The sequence below is a fragment of the Acromyrmex echinatior genome, chromosome 3 (genome assembly GCF_024713525.1).
Source record: "Acromyrmex echinatior isolate Ae372 chromosome 3, ASM2471352v2, whole genome shotgun sequence".
In the NCBI taxonomy this organism is placed as follows: Eukaryota; Metazoa; Arthropoda; class Insecta; order Hymenoptera; family Formicidae; genus Acromyrmex; species Acromyrmex echinatior.
The window spans coordinates 21,216,318-21,238,083 of record NC_141854.1 but is presented as its reverse complement, the minus strand read 5'-3'; positions in this window follow the sequence as shown (position 1 = coordinate 21,238,083).

The following is a 21,766-nucleotide window of genomic DNA, read 5'->3' as shown; positions in this document are numbered from 1 at the left end:
TTATTCAAATAAAAATATTTATTCGAGTGACGTTTAATTTATCGATTATTTAACTACCATTATATTATACTTATATAATACCTCTCGTATCATTTAATTGAGTATCATTATATGATTCGAACCCCAAATGCTTTCGAGATGTCATCACGTAGAACAAGCGTCTTTTTGATTTCCTATAAGAGATTCAAATCCGTATTAACACGCATCGATCGGCACAAAAGGAACATGCGAGATCGCAAGGACATTGGCTGCTTGTAAGTGGAGCATTGACACTCGAAATTTGTACCGTGTCACGCTATTGAGGTCAGATTAGTCTCAACCAGGATTACGTAGGTCGGATTCTCCGGCAGCGCGAGTGGTATTAAATGGGATACGAGCCAATTCCTAGGACGCTACGGAATCGATGCATTTGCCAAGATTTTGTCACAATGACACCATTGACAAATGCTATAATAGATGCATTCGGAATCAGTCGAGGCCGATCGTGGTGGTCGCACTGGCCACATCGGTTTGACTTGCCATTTTCGCATTGTGCTTGGAGAACTTGAAATGATAACGTTGCTACCACGTTGTTAATTATTAGCTCCTTCAAAAATAATTGTAATTGCGTGCGAATAAACCAGTTGTTTAAATCACAAAATCACGTCAATATCGTGGCATTAACATTCATGTTTCAGCAAAATGATGTGACGCACAAATAGCACACACACACAAGAAGTAAATATTTATTTCTAAATAACAAATAAATTCTACACTTTAATTAACATGTCGCTGCGTCTAAGAAAGAGATAATTTAAACATCGTTTAAATAGCTGATAATATTGTAATTCAATATCAATCGATTGAAAGTGAAAGATCGAGTAAGGGCTTCAACTAATAAAAAATAATGCCAATGAAAAATTTTCGACGGAACTAATCGGGGAATTCCCTGGGCTTCCTGTGACAGGATTTTGATGGTATTGTGTTGGTAACTGGGAATGACACGCGAGCTTCTCCCACAGGATGCGTCATGGGATCCTGGAGGACTAATTTACAGGGCGACGCGGTGTAGAATAGCGACATTGATGGATACAATTGTTGCCCGTATTGTGCCGGTTATTGTGTTGCGACAATCGAGATGCGTGTCCTCATTGTCTGCTTGTTTGTGGAGCCTCGACGTTTGTATTCACATCGAATGAAACACGCACGCTCATTTCTCTTTTTACAGAGAAGATATGCACGTCTCAAATCTCTCGTTAAAAAGTATTCATTTATATGGGTATGGAAGAAATTTTGTATAAAGAACCTATGAGAATATATTGCCAATAAAACAAAAACGAATGAATAGCATTAGTTGCAAATTTTGAATAATATTTAACACAAGAAATGGAAACGACTTTTTTGCTAAAAATAGAACGTATTTTGGGACGCTGAACTTAAATTTGCCATCAGAAAAGATCATCGAATCAAATTTTTTAAATATAGCTGTTACATCATTTGTCATATCATTTGTTCACAGAAATATCGCAAAAAATCCATTTTTCACATTTATTTAGATTTCTTTCCAAATAATTTAGCGCGATAAGTGAAAACAAGTTAAGAAACTTTATCAGAAACAAATGATGAGATCATAAATGTTAAGCCACTGCTGGACTCTATTATGTACATGTATGTAAAAAGGATCCAAACATTCATATAAAAAATAAAAATTAGATGCTATTTCCTAATTTTAATAAAAATACACTATATTGAAACAGTGTCTGTCTTTACATCTCAAAAATCAGAAATATTTCGAATGGCAAATTCCAAGACTCACCATCGGAAGTTATCCTCAGATAGTCGTTGTATGCTCGTGTAAAACTTAGTAAATTAGTATAATTAGAGCTACGACTGAACTACTTACGTCTTACGCGAATACCGGTTGATATTATAAACCCAATTACATATCTTCCTTGATCGCTTGACCGTGTAATTAAAATACAGAAATTATTTCTATCATAAAGAAAAATGTTTTCATTACAACCTAATTTAAATTTCTCAAGTTTAGTTCCATCGTGATAATTATACTATGTAAGTCCGCGCGGAAACCGGATCTGCAAAAGAAATTGTGATTAAAACGAACATTTTTATCCTTGCGAATATAATCCTTGCGAAATTATAAAATTATTCATAGTCTTAGTGCGAGACGATGCAAATCACACGCCACGAAATATTTCATTAGCCATATTTGCATGCGGCTATAAGTTTCTCCATGGTGCTTAATAAATAAAAAATAACTTTCCGCGACTTAATTGCAACGCTCTAGATTCTAAGGGAATCCCACGATAATCGTTTTCAATAAATAAAGTTGCGTTAATTGCCGTCGCAATATGTCATCGCGAAATGAGTACGCCTACGCAAAGCAGAATGCAAAATGGCGGAAGCCTTGATAGTAAAGAAAACACGTTTTACTTCAACCTATTTTATGTTTCCTGCTTACGCTGCACATTTTGTGCTGCATATCTTAAATATATATATATATATATATATATATATATATATATATATGTATGTATGTATGTATATATATGTATATATATATATATTTATATTTATATATATGTCTTTATGTAGACGCGACGCATATGCGTATATATATAGTACATATACGTTATATGCATATTTTTTCTTTTCTCTGAAAAAAACTTAAAGTTTACCAAAATATAATATTTGACAAATCGTTAATAAAAATTGAAATATTCTAATGTATATATATATATATATATATATATATATATATATATATATACATATATACATCCCGATATATTTTTAAACATTTTATAATACGTTTGATTGTTCTTATGAAAGAGTTTTGATAATTTACTGCATTGCATTTTGAGAATTTATACACATATAAATACATCTTTCTCACTCACTCACTCTCTCTCTCTCTCTCTCTCTCTCTCTCTCTCTCTCTCTCTCTCTTTCTCGCTCTAAATTTATCTAACAAAAAAAGAAAGAGGAAAAATATTTTATTGTAAAAATACTAAGAAATGTAAAAAAATTATGAAAAATCGTAAACATAACAGTTTTTTGTTTATAATTATTTAAAAAATTTTATAATCAAAAATTAAGTATGAGAATAAAGTATAAAAAATAAAGTATAAAAGAAAGTATAATGAGATATAAGAAAACTTTAATATTATAGGTATTATATATGTGTATTGGAATATAAATTATTATGTTGAAAAAGATAGTGTGATGTAAGAATGAATTTGAATCAAGATAGAATACACGAAGAAAATGCACAGAGCAGTAAACGTATAAACGTAGATATATGTCTGAGTACAGCTAGGAAGAACCAGCCATGCTTGACAATGGAATCGCATAAACTGCACGTCACCCTGTTGTGTGTAAACTCGTGGGGCGCAGCGCGCGACAATTGGTGACAACACGTCGACAAAGCGTCGGAACGAGCCAAAACGAGTCGAAAGAGCTGTGTGGCAAATGGCGACAGATTCGAGCTGACGATAACGCGAATCAGCTTTATTTATAATATCCTTTAATTCTATTATATATAGGTTAATTCTATTATATATAAATCAAACAAAATTCGACATATTGATGGCAAGGAGCCATTATAAACATATAATTAAAAAGAAAAATTCAATCAAAATTAAAAGGTAGAAATGCACACAATTCCATTTTTATGACGCGATATACTTCTCGTTATACTAGATAAAAAAGCATTTATATAATTTTACATTTAGAAATAATGATATAAACGATAGTTTATTTCTAATTTATTTTATTGTAAACATGTTGAAACGTAAAAATATTAAATGTAAATTACTAATTGTAAAGCACCGATTTACAAATTCGACTTTGTACAAATTCGAGAGATGATCATTGACGACACTGAATAGTATGGTTCCTGCAGCAAGTCATTAATCACAACTGCGAGTCCCCGATTCTCCGTCACGTTAGAAGTGGAAGAGGGGCAGCGCGCGGGGAAGGATAGAAAGAGATCGTAGCACGCTCGCGGCGAGCAAAAGCCTCGAGGTGAGTTTCTGTATGGTGAGCAATAATAGAGCTGTAACCGTAAGCGGGCGCAGCTAATAGTAATAATGTTAGAGCCGTGCGACATGTTGTGAGGGCAGTACAACGAATGCATACTTATGTATCCGCGTGTATTATACATATGTGTGTGCGTGTGCGTGCGTGCGTGCGTGCGTGCGTGCGTGCGTGTGTGTGTGTGTGTGTGTGTGTGTGTGTGTGTGTGTGTGTGTATATATATGTGCTACACGCAACGCGGCTCGGTACGGGGAGCAGGGAAGGAAGGCACGGTCATCGGCAGATCACAGAAAGAACGTTCAACCAACCGACTTTTTTCTTTTCTGCCTTGGTACATTTGTCAAATCCGAGTAGCGACATGTCCTACAAACTCTACCACGCCATCCCTGCATCGCGCCGTGTTCGCTCATTTTCACGCCGCCACGCCACGCCGCGCGCCGATAAACTCGAACGTTATCGCTCTTTTATAATTTACTATGTTTACTCCAAATGCTGCAGAGATTGATTCTTTAATACTTGTATAATATAGCATATACATAGAATGGAAATATTTCGACTGTTTGTTTATCTGTTCGATGAAAATGATATCTACGAATGACATTAAATTAATGACGTGAAAACTGTTGTCGCCGAATTACTGTCAACTTACACATTTTCTTATTGCAGCATCTTTTATTGATCCTTGATTAAATTAAAACGAAGGATGGTCAAGTCTGACTCGATTTTCGACACGAGCGAATTTGTAATATTTGCAGGATGGGATTGTATATGAATCCATTCGCGTTTACTTGAGTAAACGGCATTTACGTTTACATACGTGGCGTGTACCTTTTCGTCTCTCTCGATTTAACATGGTGCAACAAACAAGAACCGCTAAATCATTTTTGCACGCGAGAGAACGCGACACAATACGAGCGATCGAGCGTGAGGGATGAGAAGTGGATCGGTATCTCTATTTCTCCCCTCACCGACCACAGCAAGAGATTTGCGTCCGTTGGTTTCTGTGTGGTAAACACGTTGTGTTAGCGAAGGTAACGATGGCCCATCGCACCATTGATTTGTGGCTCTATTAGTTCTGGGCTCGTCGAGTTCACACCTGGCCGCTTTCCGCCTTACGCTTGAGCCTCTATCACCCCCCTCCCCTTCCCTCCCTCTTCCCACTCTTTTCTCTCCTTTTTTTCAATCACTATATGTGCATCTGTGTGTGCGCTATCCGCGATAAATCCAAATTATTTCTTCTCCAAGAGTCTGCCAAAGTCGATCTGCGCTCCAACCATAACGTGCATTTTCACGCGCAGAAAAATAAATCTCGTTAAATGTAGTATGGCAAATACATATGTACATACATATGTAAAAACTGATTGACATAAATGCGCAGTTGTTATACGTGGTTTGGATTTGACATTTTAAGGGGATCCTAAAGCCGTCTGTATTAGCCTGTAATTAAATCGTAATTTTTGTATAACAATTACTTTTATCCTCTTTTTACAGATTCGAAATTTTTTTTTCCAAGATTAAAGTATACGCATTAAAATACGTATTTATGAGAACGACAAAAAATTTCCAAATTGAGATCTTCCTTACTATTTCTTAGTCCAATATGGCGTCCAGAGCTGTCACACTCGTAACTACTTTTACTTCGTATAAAAGCTGTGCAATCTATACTTACAAAATAATAGTCCACAAATTAGTAGTTTGCATGAAGAAACAGTATGGAGTATTTAAAATTGGACTTAGACTAATTAAAACATAATTGTTATACGAAAATTTATGTGTATATGTGGCAGGCGTGAGTGAGGTATTGATGTAGTGATATGCCAATGATACATGTGTAAATCGTCTGTGTGTGAGTGCTATTTTCAATATGACTAATCGTCTTTAGGATCCCATTAAGCTTAAGAATTAATTTGCGTGATTTCAATCAAGAATCTCTCATAATCAATAGATATCAACTATTGTCAATCATATGTCAAAAGTTTGGAGACACAGACAAACAACATCATTCTTATTTCTTTACACAAATTTTCCCATTTTCAATACAACAAGAACAATTTTGTTAAAGTATCGAAAAATTTAGATATTTTAGAAATACAGATCTAAAAATAACTTTGTTGTGTATTACAATAATATTATCACAATAATTATATAGAAAACTCAAGCAATGCTAAAAAAGTCATGATATTCTAATAACCAATTTGAACGTCTTATATAATTATTTTGATAATCCAACAGAATATATTTTCAGAAGTATCTAAAAATTTGGCGAGATTTTATTCTCGCTAATTTTTTAGATACTTCAGCAAAAATTCTATTCTTTCCGTGAAAACATCTGTTAAGAGTGTGTCAATATAGATAACAATACAATAATTAGCAAAATCAATTCAAAAAATATATCCATAAATATACGTGCATATAAAGAATAAAAATTAATTTCAAAAAAAAATTTTTTTTCTATGGAGTCTTTAAAAAATTTACGAAAGAAGTTTTGTTAAATTATAAAGTTACAGATCTGAAAATAATTTTATTAGACCATCAAAATAATTATGTGGGTTCCTCAACCTAGTTGTTAGAATGTCAAAGCTTTTTACAGCGTTCATACTTATTATGCTTGAGTATCCTTAACATAATTATATTAATAATCTAACAAAATTATTTTCAGATCTGCATCTAGCTATAATATATTTTTAGATACTTGAGTAAAATCATTCTTTTCATGTAGCTGATAAAAATATCATAGTGATTTCATTAAAAATAGTTTAAAGAATCACTTTTATATATTTTGTTGCTATTTCTTTGCTTTTCTAAAATCATAATTCAAAATAATTAATATAGACATTGAAATCTTGTTAATAATCCTCCAGATATTTTTCGCAAAGTGTTTTTTGTAGTATAATTATTTTTCTTGCCATATATATGAAACAACGTGCATTTGTATACGGATCAAAAATAAAAAATAAGAGAGAATATTCACGTGATACTTATAAACGTTTAATAAAACACTACGATGTTACACGATGAAAGACGTATAAAAAAGGAAAGATTGTCACTGAGGTTGGGAAAAGGGCAGGTCAGTTAAGGCTGTTGACTGTCGGAAGATGCCGATGAAGATGAAAGCATTACTGCGAGACCACCCTCCGTGAATCCGACCAACTATTAGATGAGGACCTGCTTGAAATACAGCACCCGTATAAACAACCCTCGATAACTTTTCAACTAACAAGTTGATAATGAGAGCCGCTTCTGCTGTTCTATGTCGGCATGTAAAAAACTAGAAACAGAATCGTTTTTTAAATATGTCACAGATATCAATATGACAGACAGGACCGAAAGATGAGATGAATATCAACAAATTGCATTTGATATAGGAGAAATATTACATTTTATGATATTTGATTGCTAATTAATACTAACTACATAATTCTACTTATAAGTATTCATAAATTATTGTAAATTTTATATTATTCAGATATTGCTAAAATCACTTTTATCACAAATTATACATTGATCGTTAATTTAATAATAATTATTAATATATAAACATTTTAAAACACTGCAATTATGATGTTATAATATTATGTACTTAATGTTATTATGCACTTAATTATGATGTTATTTCCAGTTTCAATTTATAATTGCATTTTATAACTAATAAACCGAATCAACGCGCAGTTTATAGAACTGAAAAATGTATTTGCAAATTTGCATAGGAACATCAGCACCAAGATCCGCTTTGAAAATATAATTCTTCTTTTTTCTTTTGTTTGATTTATTCTTAAATTTCTTGTAATTGTTTCTGTAAGAAAATCTTTATATTATCGTATGTATATTTAATATATTTATACTTCTATTTTCTAAATATTTTTTCTTACGCGCGCACAATTTTATAATTTTACTTTTATTTTTACCTAATATTTTCCAAAGAGCGCATTTAAACGAATTTCTTCTTCGAATGTGGTAAAAGCAGAGAGCTGGGAAATCGGGGTAGAACCCTTGATTCATAGGACTAGTGAGAGTAGTGAGGGCTAGTCGGCATTCTCTCTGTAGTTCGATCGTGGGCGGGGCGTCGCGGTGTACAACGTCGTGTGTGAAGCAGAGATTGTCAATGGACGGTATTGTTGGTGTGCCGCTTTGCGGAGATGAATAATAAATGGCTGCGCTGCCATGTTTCGGAAACGCATACGCACGGATATTAGCTGACATTCATTTCTTCTAGTGTACTATTTAATATCATTCGCTACTGTCGAATTAGCGTAAGAGTCTGTTTCTCGTAATACATTACAAAGGATTCTGTTTTCTACTCACCAACATTTATACTTGTCAACAAAATGGAACCCATTGACAATATATTGACAATATAATAAAAGAAAACTCCTTATCGAAAATCTTTAAAGCTATATCCTCTCTTTATTTTCATATCATCATTTTTATAAGAAAGCAATTACTATTTCATTTTGTACGATGTTATTATATGTATCTACTTGGATAATTGTTACTATTTTTTATAAAATAAAATACCGAATACGAATGCTTCATTTCCGATTTAACGATTGAGGAAATTTTCTTCTGCGACTCACATGATATGAATTCAAGTATTTGTGCAAAATTAGGATTTGTCACGGTATCGACAAAGTTGAAAGTCGTCTTTTCTGCAGAATGGAGTCAATTAGTGTTTTACAATAGCATATTATCGTCACTCAAAATCATACTACCACCGTATGTAACACCGCGTAATAATGCTTTGCTTTCACAGGAAGAAAATAAGAAAGAAATAATATGATTTATGTTTCACACAGAACATCTTCCACTTAATTTTTATCATTTGTGTTGCTTGACATCCGAAATATCAAAGATCAAGAGCAGAATGTTACTGTTGTTGCGCGGAAGCTGTTGCTTTGGAAACTTGAGTTCTCAATGTTCGCCGTTTAATAGACACAATGATCATGATCACTATTTCAAAACTCTTACGGATTCTCTAATTGTATTTTCTAGTTGTACATTCCTTTTTTCTCTTTTTTTTTTTGAAATTAGGTTTTGATGTGCGAATAAATGCAACTCTATATATGTACAAAAAATGTCAATAAAAAAAGAATGATAATATAATAAAACATACAATAGAATTAACATAGAAAAAAATTAATATACAAGGTATGGTAAAACGTATAATATCTAGAGCATAAAAACATATAGAATATACTAAAAGCAACACAAATTATCCCTATGTCTTCATAACATGCTATATTGGGCATCTATCGCATTCCACTCTGCAGAGTACAAAAAAAAAACGTTTTGCAGTAGGAAAGGAAAACTTTTGGTATTTTTTAAGTTTTCACACATTTTTACGGAATTTTATAAATTAAGCATCTAAGACCCGCTTTGATCGGAATATAGGATTTTCCTTATTTGATTAGATTTCTTCTAGTCCTTTAATTTCTTTTGCGAATCGCGCGCACAAACTTGATAGAATAGAGAAAATGCTTCGCCACTTGTATCTCGATAAGTGAGCTGGTAGAATCTTGAAAAATTTACCTACCGCGGTCAATTCTGACAAACGCATGAAAATAAATAACACCGCAATCTCTAGAGAGTATCTATTTTTCATCATATTCTTCATGTTCTCCACTACACGTTTTTTGGTACCTGAGCGGGCATAGGAAAACAGCACTACCGTCATGGCGCGGCGGCGGCATCTGAATCTAAAGATCGGCAAAGATCGCGACAAACAAAGGCTCTCACAAATCGGCAGCTCCGCCTCCGTCAAAAATGAATCGAGGGCCAGAGGCTTAACAATGCCTTGGCATGTTTTTCAATATTTAGCCATCATGACTTTTCGTCGGGCCTTTTGCTCGAAATCTCCGCGTCGAATTGGAAACTAGATAATTCAATTAGGCGACAGCTGCCGTCGTAGCTATACATACACAGGTAGACCCCGTCATGAGATTATGGAACGACCGTGAAGACGCAGGCAAAGGGGAAGGAAGGAGCGCGGGAACACACACCCTCCGTTACGGTAACGGAGACCTCGATGTGTTTATTTGTCCCGTCGATACTTTCCGTGGAATGATCAATCTTTCTTTTTTCTCATTTTTATCTTTCAACCATCCGCCGATAGGAAGACTACATCTGAAATGATATATATTAAGTAGAAGTCATTATGACTTTTCATAAAATAATTTCTATTTGATATCATATTTCGAACTTATTATAATTTTATGTCCCACTTAAATAAAGAGCCGTCATGTATTTAATATTTTTGAAAGTATTGATTTTATGGAAATGAATTGATCAAAGAATCTGTTATTCGAGAAACTGATGCATGTAAATATCAGCATGTAACTATCTTATCAAATTAAAATAGAGATAGATATAAATAGAAATGCAAATTTTTTTCAGTAAATTACTTAAAGATAAATAATAATTAATAAATAAGGTATAGAATCCTAGGTATAGATCTCAATTGTTTTTGTATTTATACTACAGCCGAATAAAGATCAAAATCAAATTAGAAATTTTTTTTATAATCGCAAAGCTGGGAAGGAAAAATACAAACAAAATGAAGCTATATTTGCATTTTTATAAATACGAGAAATTTTACATTAAAAACTGATGAATTATTAATATGGAATAAACCATATTGAATGCTATTAATCTTCATTGGTCAAATTAACTTTAATATAGTGCCAAAAATATAACTATACTTACTCTATACGATTGACAAACCGAATTCATTTTCTTTCTTGTTCAAATTCTCATTTTTTTATCTGGAAATGAATAGAAATAAAGTTCGAGATATTTTGACTCATGGTTGTTGCAATCAAGAACACAACACTTTTGAGTAGAATGATTAATTTTTTTTTACAAAAATATTAACTCTAATTAACGGATTACTATTTAAGTTTAACAGCCAAATTCTCGGACCCAAAAGTTGCTCAAATATAATAACTACAGATTAGCATTGCCTGACATACGCAGTTAGTATAAAGGATCGTTCTGATTATTATACATGCGATAGATTATCAAAAAACAGAAATTTATTACATAATACATAGATGACAAATACGATTGAATACGCGCTAAAAAAGTATTTTACTAATTTTTGCTAATCAAAAGGCCGAAAATGGCGAAAAAAAACTTTTGAGGGTGACAGTCAAATTTAAAAAACAAATTAGTGTTTACCACCTAAAAACTACAAAAAAGTACGCTCAGGCAATGATCCAAATGCATAAATTCGCGTTTGGCCTGATAATAGCATAAATAATCACATGAATTTGAGAGAAATAAAAATCTATACCATGCACCGGCCGCGGCGGGCCCTGGTTAAATTTCCGTGATTATATATCAATGGGGTCCCCGGGGGTCTGGGGATAATTGTAGAACGATGATATTATCGACAATTGATATAAATTTACGATTATTAATAACATAAATATTTGAATAATATATTAAATTCATGATTTTTTTATCATAAAAGTGTTGCATAAATAAGTATATGCGCACTTGTAATGCTATAATATCTTATATACTGCCGCAAAATTAAAATTTTTTTCTCTATAGTTATTATTTCTATTGATAATCAAACTCGGATGATAACATTAAAACCATTGCACACTTTTAGATAAAAATCAAATATTATTGAGTTTTCAGCATATGTACATATTTATAAAACTAATAAATCATACAATTATTATCAATTTCTTACTCTTAGGCCTGATTTCATCAACATTACTTTGATTTTAAACAAAACTTAAAAGTCTTTCTGTCGTTTTAAAGCAAAAGGAAGATAGAGACAGAGAGAGTTTTAAGTCTTGCTTAAAGTCAAAATAACGTTGATGCAATCGGGCCTTAATCACTTAAATTTTAAGTCACGCGAACTTCTGTAAGATCGACTGTCTTTGATAGTATCTCATCAGTATCTATACTAAAGCGTTTGTGTGTGTCGAGTCGTAATGAATCATATAAAAGTACAAGTACTTTTATAAAAGTTTAATTTATAAAGTATAGCGAACGTAATAGTAACTTTTATTTGCATTAATTATATCTATTCAAGTATGAATATCTTGTCTTTATATGATATTTTTAACAGCAATTATACTTTTAAATTAATAATACTTTACCGAGGAAATATGTTTAATTAATGCAATTTAAACAATAAATTGAAAATATAATTTTGGCAACCATTACAACAGGGCGGAAAAGACAATACTCGAACTGCTTTTGTTTATATCGCTAAGATATCGAAGTCTGTGGCATTGTTTCGTTGTTGGTGAATTGTAATCAATATTTTCACAATATAGCAGCATTGTCTGTAGTACTAGTTGCGAGTGTCTATAACTTAACGTTTATCAAAAGACTCTTCATTCTTGGCAGCGCCGGCGGTCAATACTGAACAGAAAAGCAATAGCAAATTTATACAGCTAAAAAATATTATCAATTAATAAAAATCAAGAAATTGTGTTGAAATAAGAAATTTAATAATTATTAAGAAAAATAGTGTTAATATTTTCTTAAATTTTTATATTTTAAAATTAAATATTTACTTGTTTAGATTATGCTTTTACTGACTGATTTTATAATAATCATATGTATACATATACACGGAAAGAACAATTTTTAAGTCTAATCTAAAGCTAAATCTAAAAATTTAGCTAAATACAGATCTGAAAATAATTTTGTTGAACCATCAAAATAATTACGTAGAAATCTTAAGCATGATGAGCAATATTGCAAAAAAGTTTTGGCATTTTAGCGATCAGTTTGAGCGTCTTATACAGTTATTTGAATGGTCCAACAAAATTATTTTCAGATCTATTATTTCTATTATATCTATTATTTCTATTATGTTTAAATTTTAAAACAAAATTATTCTTTTCATATAACAATTACGTATCAACAAGCTATCAAATATATAAAAACTGCATGCTATTCAAGTCAAATTATTTGTATATGCCTTTCTTCGATATTTTACGTCGCGTCGTATGAGGTTGTCATGTAGTATTCTGTCTGATTTTGTCTTTTGTCTAGACTAGACTTTAATATCGAAGATAAAATCAACATGTTCGCATTATTTTTCATATAACAGATGGAATTTTTTTTATTGAATTATTACATGAAAAACGTTGTCTATCAATCTATATATTATAAAGCATTAGACTGTAATCTTTTTTTCTTTTATACAATAATATTTTACATAAATTTTTTATGACAGGACAAGAATTTGCACACATTTCAACGCAAAGTGAAAAAAAAAGATAGATAAATAGAAGTGGCAGTAGATATAAGTACTAAATGTTATCAACTTTGATAATAATTATTATTAATTTTGAAAATAATTTACAGAAATTTACTCTATATCTAAGTTTGAATAATGCATTTCTCGATTCGAGTAGCGTGCCCGAACGTTTTTCTTTTTATGCTGACACAATATTCGAACCGCGTGACATCGATTGCAAGATTTAAATATTTTTCACTCTCCAGAGATCAAGAAGATAGAAGAGCGGTTGGCTTCGTGCTCGGCAATAAGCTACAGCAACATTCGAAGATTTCAGATTACGTGTGTAACTCTAAACTGCTGATGTGTTTCCAGGTAATATCTGAACTTTCTTTATTATTTATTCTCTATTCTTTATTATTTATTCTCTATTCTTTATTACTAGCATGTTCTAAAGAAAAGAAAAGGACAGCTCGAAATGTAAAATGCGACGATATCTCGAATTTTCTTTTCTCTTTCATTCTTCTATTGAAAAAATTGCAGCACTTAATTATCATAAGCAATAAATGCGTTATTTATTTTTTTTTTACACTCACTGCGTAGCAATATCAAATATCATTTCTTTGACAAATCCTTGGTGATAATTTTTCTCAAAATTTTTTATACGAATTAGAATATTTCTTAGAAAATCTACATCTTTCCTCAGAATTTTTCATATATATATATTAATTATGAAATATTATAAGATTTTTAAGATTTTTTGTAAGTATAATTTCTGATGAAATATTACAAAATCTAAAAAATTTAAAAACACTTTTTAAAATTTATAAGATGAGAAATTTTAAAATAATTCAAAATTCACTTGTATGAAAAATTCTGATGTGAGAGAAGATATAAACTTTCCGAATATTTCTGAGCATTTCTGAAAAATGTTCCAATTCGTATATAAATTATGAGAAAAATTTTCACGAGAATGTTCACGAGAAAAGAAAAGAACAGCCTGATTTACTCATATTTTACTATGTATATGTGTATAAATTATAAAAACGAGAAAATTTCATAACAGCATATACCACAACGCAAGATGTTCGTAGCGAAAATTTTTATATTTTAATTCCAATATGATAATTGGAAAAATATTTTTCTAATTGTTACATAATTAAAATATAAAAATTTTCGCTACAAATCTTGTGTTGTAATATATGCCGTTGAGAGATTTTCTCATTTTAATATTTAAATTTAATATTTAATTTTATTCACGTATTGACTTTTATTGTTATAAATTATAAAATTACCAATAAAAATACTGTCAAAAATCATAAATTAGAAACTGAAAAATGTACGTTGTATTAAAGTCAATTTCAGTATTTGGAGGTCAATTTGAGTATCACTATTTGAACTATTGCTACTGTTGTCGCTATTATATTTTCAATTCCTAAACTATATTTATTCTACTATACTATACATATACTATTTCAGAAAAGATTACTTTTGCAAAAGACAGTTATGTTAAACAAAAAGAACAGAATATTTTAGAAATTGGCTCTAGAAAATAAATGTCTACGAGTATTACATATAAAATGAAAAGAATACAATATGAAATATGCTAGAATAATTCCGAAAAAATATCATAGATATAAATAGTTTCACAATATTAAACATTAAATTAGCAAATGCCATTGTATATCATTTTTTTAAAGAATAATTTAATGATTTATTAGATGTTTTAAAAATTACAAGAAAGTCTCTGAAAATCGATCTCTAAAAAGCTATACAAGCTCATTTTGTAACGAAAGTTATTGAAAAAAAAAGGAAAAGCTGTAACTTAAGAATAAATTCAGATAGGTATTTAAAATAAAATTACTATAAAATTAAACACACATGAATATATGATGAAAAACGCCATACTCGATCAAGGCGATTTTCATGCCTAATAATATTTCATGTAAATTTATACGATATATAGTTCAAGTGAACTATATGCCGGTTATTTGTCAGTCTTTGAAACACAATCCTGAAGCTGGAGTAATATCACAAATTAAAGTGATAAGCAATTTAAAGTTATTGATGCTAATAAGCATATTTAAAACTCTATAAATAATTTATTGCAGAAAATATTATTTCAGCCGTGATTCGAATCCGGATCTGCCGAATTCCGTGCTGATAACGTCCTCCCAATTCAATTATCGAGACTTGTGATAATATTAATTGTAATAATCAGTATATACAGGGTGGGCCATCTATTGGTACGTTTTTAAAAATGCGATCAAATGAGCATACATTGATATTTTTTATTAATTTTTTTTTTGTTGTGAAGCTAAAAGTATCCGCGTCAAGAATGAAAAACGATTTCGTTCATGTGGCTCCCTCTACTGGCCTTACAGTATGCCATTCGGTCACCCCAATTATTAATGACATTTTGGACTACCTCGGCGCCAATTTCACTCAAAACAGTCGTAATATAATGTCATCCACTAACATCCCTTTCTCACGAACTTTCCTCACCAATTTGCGTATAGCTCCTTCGGTGCTCTATCACGACCCATATTTCTTTTCAAAATTCGTACAGTTTCGGCGACACAGCACTGACTTTGAAAATAAGTTTTTAAAATTTCAAAACGCTCTTCAAGAGAAAACATGTTGTTTCGTGCCGCGGACGGTATGACTAATAAACTGTCAAAATTTCGGGTCTGTAGCTCGTTCGGTGTTGCCATATGACGAAATTCAAAAACGTACCAATAGATGGCCCACCCTGTATAAGAAGAACGTCTTTTTACGTTTTATAAAATTTATAAAAATTTTTTCGAACTTTTCCATTTTTATAAAATAAATTTACTTTCAATGTTATACCGATATTATAAATGAAAAAATAATTTAATTTTTTTATTATATACTACATACAATTTTTGTCTAATCTCTTTTTATCTGTATAATAATAATGTTAATAATAATATTTTAACTACATACTTGTACACAATGTACTTTTACAAAAATTCTAATTTAAAAATAGCAATAAAGTCAACAGATATAGATGTACATACACACACACACACACACACACACACACACACACACATCTTCTATTCTGAATAAGAATTAATCTAAATTTAAATTTGTTGCAGTATGTTTAGATATTCAATAGAGAATATATCCATTGGATATCTACGAAAAAATATAATTTTAAAAATCGAAATACAGCATACGCATTAAAACATGTCGTATGTTTTCATAGGAAAGAGCAGTACGCGATGGCGGAAACGCACAACGACAGATGTGTCGTTAGTCGCGGACTTGCTACACTTCTCTCTCTCTCTCTCTCTCTCTCTCTCCCCCCCTCCTTCTCTTTCCCTATTTAGTTGCGTGCAAGGAAGGATAAGCGGCGATGAGCATGAGGCGAACGATTACGTAAAGTGTGGCGGCATTTAGCCCAACTAATTGTGCGAAAACCGCGGCGAAAGAGAGGGCGACGTGCGCGCGCGCTTCGCATGTGACGATCCTTTGACACGCGACGCCGACTTGTTAGTAACACACGCGGCTGGCATATGTTGTCTTTCAGGCAGCTTTCGGCTCTATTTGTTTCAATACTTGCGCACAAGTTAATTCATACATCTATCTGTATATGCGTGATATTATTGTAATATTTTACATATAATAATGTAATTATACAACGAAAAATGAAACGTATCTTTTATCTAAAACGCGCTATAATGCAATAATATTAGAAACAATGACCGAAATAATTGCAAAAATAATAAAATATTTGACAAACAATATTATACTGTGCGCGCGTATGACGTTTCAATAATATCAAATTGAGATCAAGTATAAGTCTGCTCTTTAAAGAATATTTTGCTGGTTTACTATAGTATAATAAATAATAGTGAAAAAGTGAAACACAATTTATTAAAACAGATCTCATCACTGAAAATTTTTGCGATGAACACTGCTTTTTTCCTCGAACAAAAATAGTACCCATACAGCGCAGAATTTGCAGCAATATCGCTGCAATAATGCTGCAGCATGCAATATATTATTGCAATGTTGCAGTATTGTTACTGCAACTTTTGTGTTGTAGGGATAAAAGAATAGGTAAATATATCTAATGATGGGAAATGATAATTCAGAGAGAGACTTCATTCTCACATTTCATTCTCTGTTAAAAAATATAGGGAAAAAATGCGAAAACAATATAACAAATTAATCAATAAATTGTCATAGTGTGACCTCTCTTGTATCTCATCTCTGCGTACTGTATCGAATGCTTAGAATATAATTAACGATTGCTAACTCAAGGTGCGATGCACTTAACGCTACAAGTGCTTCGTTGACCAACCAGAAAAACAAATTTTACGAATTGACGAATCAAAGAATGTTTTGTATATATATATATGTTCTTCTCTCTTGTATAATTTTGTTAAAAAGAGATCTAGAGATCTTACATACAAAACGTAATTGAAGCACTATATTTATAAGAGTAGCGCAAAAGTATGTCATATTAGATCTAATAATCATATATTAAAGAACTACTAAACTACTAAACTAATTACCTATTGGATACAATAAATGAATTAGATCCAAAGTCAAAATAACCAGTAGAAAAACGGAATACGAAAGGCCAATAGGAAAACGCGTTTGTCGACAGATTCTGCTCAAATAAAAAAATTACGCTATACTCTTATTAATACGAGGCGTGGCTATTAAATAACGGGACTGGCCACTATAATATTACCTACTGAGTCACTTCCGAAGAGTGGATGGAATTTGGGAATTGACTTTGAAGTCTCCCAAATCGAATGAGATTACTCTTGTTTCGCTACGTGTTGTTCAGTTTGCGCTTATACGTTGTTAAAAACAGACGCTGTTTTATGTCATCTCGCCGGAATCATGCCGAGCTTAAAAATCGAGCAACGCATTAATTTGAAATTCTTGGTTAAATTGAAAAAAACTCCTCTTCGTCTAATTTAGCGCCTTGTGATTTTTATCTGTTTTCCAAAAATAAAAAGTGCGTGAAAGGAACCTATTTTCAGCCGGTAAAGGAGATAAAGAAGAAAATGGACTACTAAAGAGCCAACAACTGATCAGTTTCAACATTGCTTCAAATAATGAAAGAATTTGGCAGATTTTAGAATTAAATAAAGTACACTTTTCATACCGTACACTTTTCGTTACTTAATAGTATATACATATCTTACATATAGGATTCTAAACGCGACTTCTCTAGACTCTTAGGGTGCTTTTTCATGCTGACGCTCGACGCTCATTTTCAGCGTTCCCTAATCAGATCTCCCCTACAAATCTCCAATAGTACACATCTTCCAAAGAACATTCAGAGGATATCCCTATATTCTAAGAACGTTCGCCAGAACGTCCCTTGAATAAAGTGTGCTATTAGGAATTAGAGACCGCATACTATCTTCCAAATTTACTATCTTCCAAACTCTGACAATGAAATTATTTCTTTCATAAAAATTTATGTATATGTATATTATCGTATATTATTACTATATTACATGATTCTCTCTTATATCGTTTAAATAAAAACGTCATACAATGCCGGCACTTACATATGTATAATATATATATTGCAAGTTATGAAGAGATATTATATATCTATATATATGTAGAAAAATAGTATTACAATAACATATAAAAAATATATTATATTATTTGATAGATATATTTTACAATGTCTAGATAACATGCATGTCTAAAATGATAACATAACATGTACAGCCGGTCACAGAAAGGTTGCAACACTTTTTTTCGATGAGTTTCGGAATACAATCTACTCACCGAGTGATTGGTTCTTATTTGTGGATCCATGAATAAGAACCAATCGTTCGGTGAGCAAGCAAGCTGCATTCCAAAACCCATCGAAAAAAGTATTACAACCTTTTTGTGACCGGCTGTACCTTAAAGACATTTTTTAGGTACGGTATAAAAGATCGTTACAATTTTAAACATACGTGTTGTTTAGAATGTTGCCTATAGGCGCATAATATATTACTTATACTTATTAAATAATATTGTATGCGCCTTAGGATTTATACACAATGATATGAAAAATCTCCTTTGAGTTACTTTTTCATAGAATAACAAGATATTTATATTTTTTTGCTTCCTCATTCATCATAATTACACAAATTATTCATGTCTTTCGTTAATACACGCGTAATATATTATTTTACGAAATAATATATTGCAAATGAAACCCATTACAATGGGTCTCATGACCATTATAAAAGAACAATTTAAAAAAAATAACTTTAAATAAATCGTAATAATCATGAATATTATATTAAATGCTATTACATATACTAAATAGAAAAGAAAATAATGGTACAATTTCGTATTTTTAATGCGACCATCGTCGCGTCCATGAGGCAGAAACGAGACGCCTTTGATCCTAAGAACAATTCTCTCAAATCAACGAACCACCGTGAAAATGACCGACCTCCTCTCCGCCTTAATGTCGCAAACAAAACGCCTCTCCACGGACTCGTGAAATGCTCTTCAATGGAATTTGTGCTCACGCGTTTACATATCGCGGAGAGCAAGTACTCGGCCAAATGGATCGAAATTGCTCGATCATGCTTTTTGTTTGTGATCACTCTTGAGACGAGCTAGGACAAAGAGGTACCCTTCCAGCATCGACATATTTTTGCTTTCATCGAATGTTTCTCCCTCTTCCCTGCTGCCCCTCTAGCTCTCTTTTTTTCTCGGTTTTTTTTTGCATTTTGAAAATTGTAAACTTGCAAAAATTGCATTATTTTGTTAGTGTACTCTTGGCTAAAGTCAATTACTTATTCTTTTTTCTTTCATTCTTTATGCACATATAACTACACAATCTAATCTTGCATACAATAGATATAGATATGTACATACAGTTCTCACATCTGACAAAAGAATCACATTGCAAAAGTAATATTAAAAGACTACCCATACAATACAGAAATTGTAACAATATTGTTACAACGTTGCAATATTGCATATATTATAATGTATTATTTCAAAAATATTGTTTAAATGTAAGCATCCTACTGATTTTAATAATGTTGCAGCAATTTAAAAAAATAAATTTTATTTTAAAAAATTATGAAAAATACTATAACTACTATGACTTGTGCTTATAAAATACTTGTGCACACATATGCATGCATATTTTATGATTCATTAAATATTTATTAAATATCAATCAATTGTATATATTATTATTTAAACTTTTGCTCAAATAATGACGTATATAAAAAATCTTTTATCAAAATGACATTACAAAGTATTCCGGTAAAAAATTTTTTATGATATCTAATCATACATGCAACCATTTAACATTATATACAAATATATATAAAATTATATATATTCGATTACGTAATTATACACATTAATACGTGCCTGTGAGGTGCAGTTTATAAGTCAAGAACGAAAAAAAATTGTTTAAATGGAGATCTTTACTATTTCTTATTGTTAGTCCAATATGGCGTGCTCTGGAATTGTCATATAAAAGCTATGCAATCTGTACTTACGAAATAGTAGTCTACAGACTAGTAGTTTGCCCAAAGAAACAACGTAGAATTCATAGAATTGGTTTTGGACATCTAATTATTGTTATACGAAAATTTATATGTGTATACGTGAAATATCGATGTACTATATACTATTTTGTATGTAGTGATATGTCAATAGGGTAACTCCGGTATATACGCTGCACCTATCAAAGACTTAATTTATTAAGTATTATTTATTATGTTTACAGTAAACGAACTATATCAATAAAAACTTTGTACTGCTACTATGAAAAAAATATTAGAAATTCGAAATATTTATTTTTTACACTAAAAAACAAGTTTTTTAAAATCCTTGTATTTTTGCCATATATCTCATAGGGATGGGATATATGGCTATTCATAGAGGGAAGGGGAGTATGTAATAATGATACGGCTCATGAAAACTTTACAAATAATGCAAGATGTATAATGACACAAATGACATAAATAAGACATATAATAACTTATAAAATATATTTATAAAATTTTATTAAGGAATAAAGAATGGTAAATATGTATATGAAGTAATAAATAATAATTACACTCTCTTCCTATACATATATTACAGATGTTATGACATGAGATATTTCGTATAATGCGTTTATTGTATTTTTATACACTGAATTCAATCTACTTTGTATGCTTTGGGCATAAATCCCGCTCATTAAAAATATCCCAAACAGGTGGGATATATAAGACAATAAACAAAAAATATGAAAGCAAAGCACTTGTATTTTGCTACACAACATGCTTTACTATTACACTACACGTATGTATCATGAAATAACCACTAAATCTTTTACAGTAATCATTTTATGTAGATTATAATTTATGATGGCTTATTAGGCAGTGACAAATTGATTCAATTCACAATAATTTCATTAATATTAACAAGAAGCTGAAATCATAACACAATACTAATATAACATAAAGGCATGTAACAGAGTAGTTGCGGGAAAATTACCCCCTCTCTCCTATT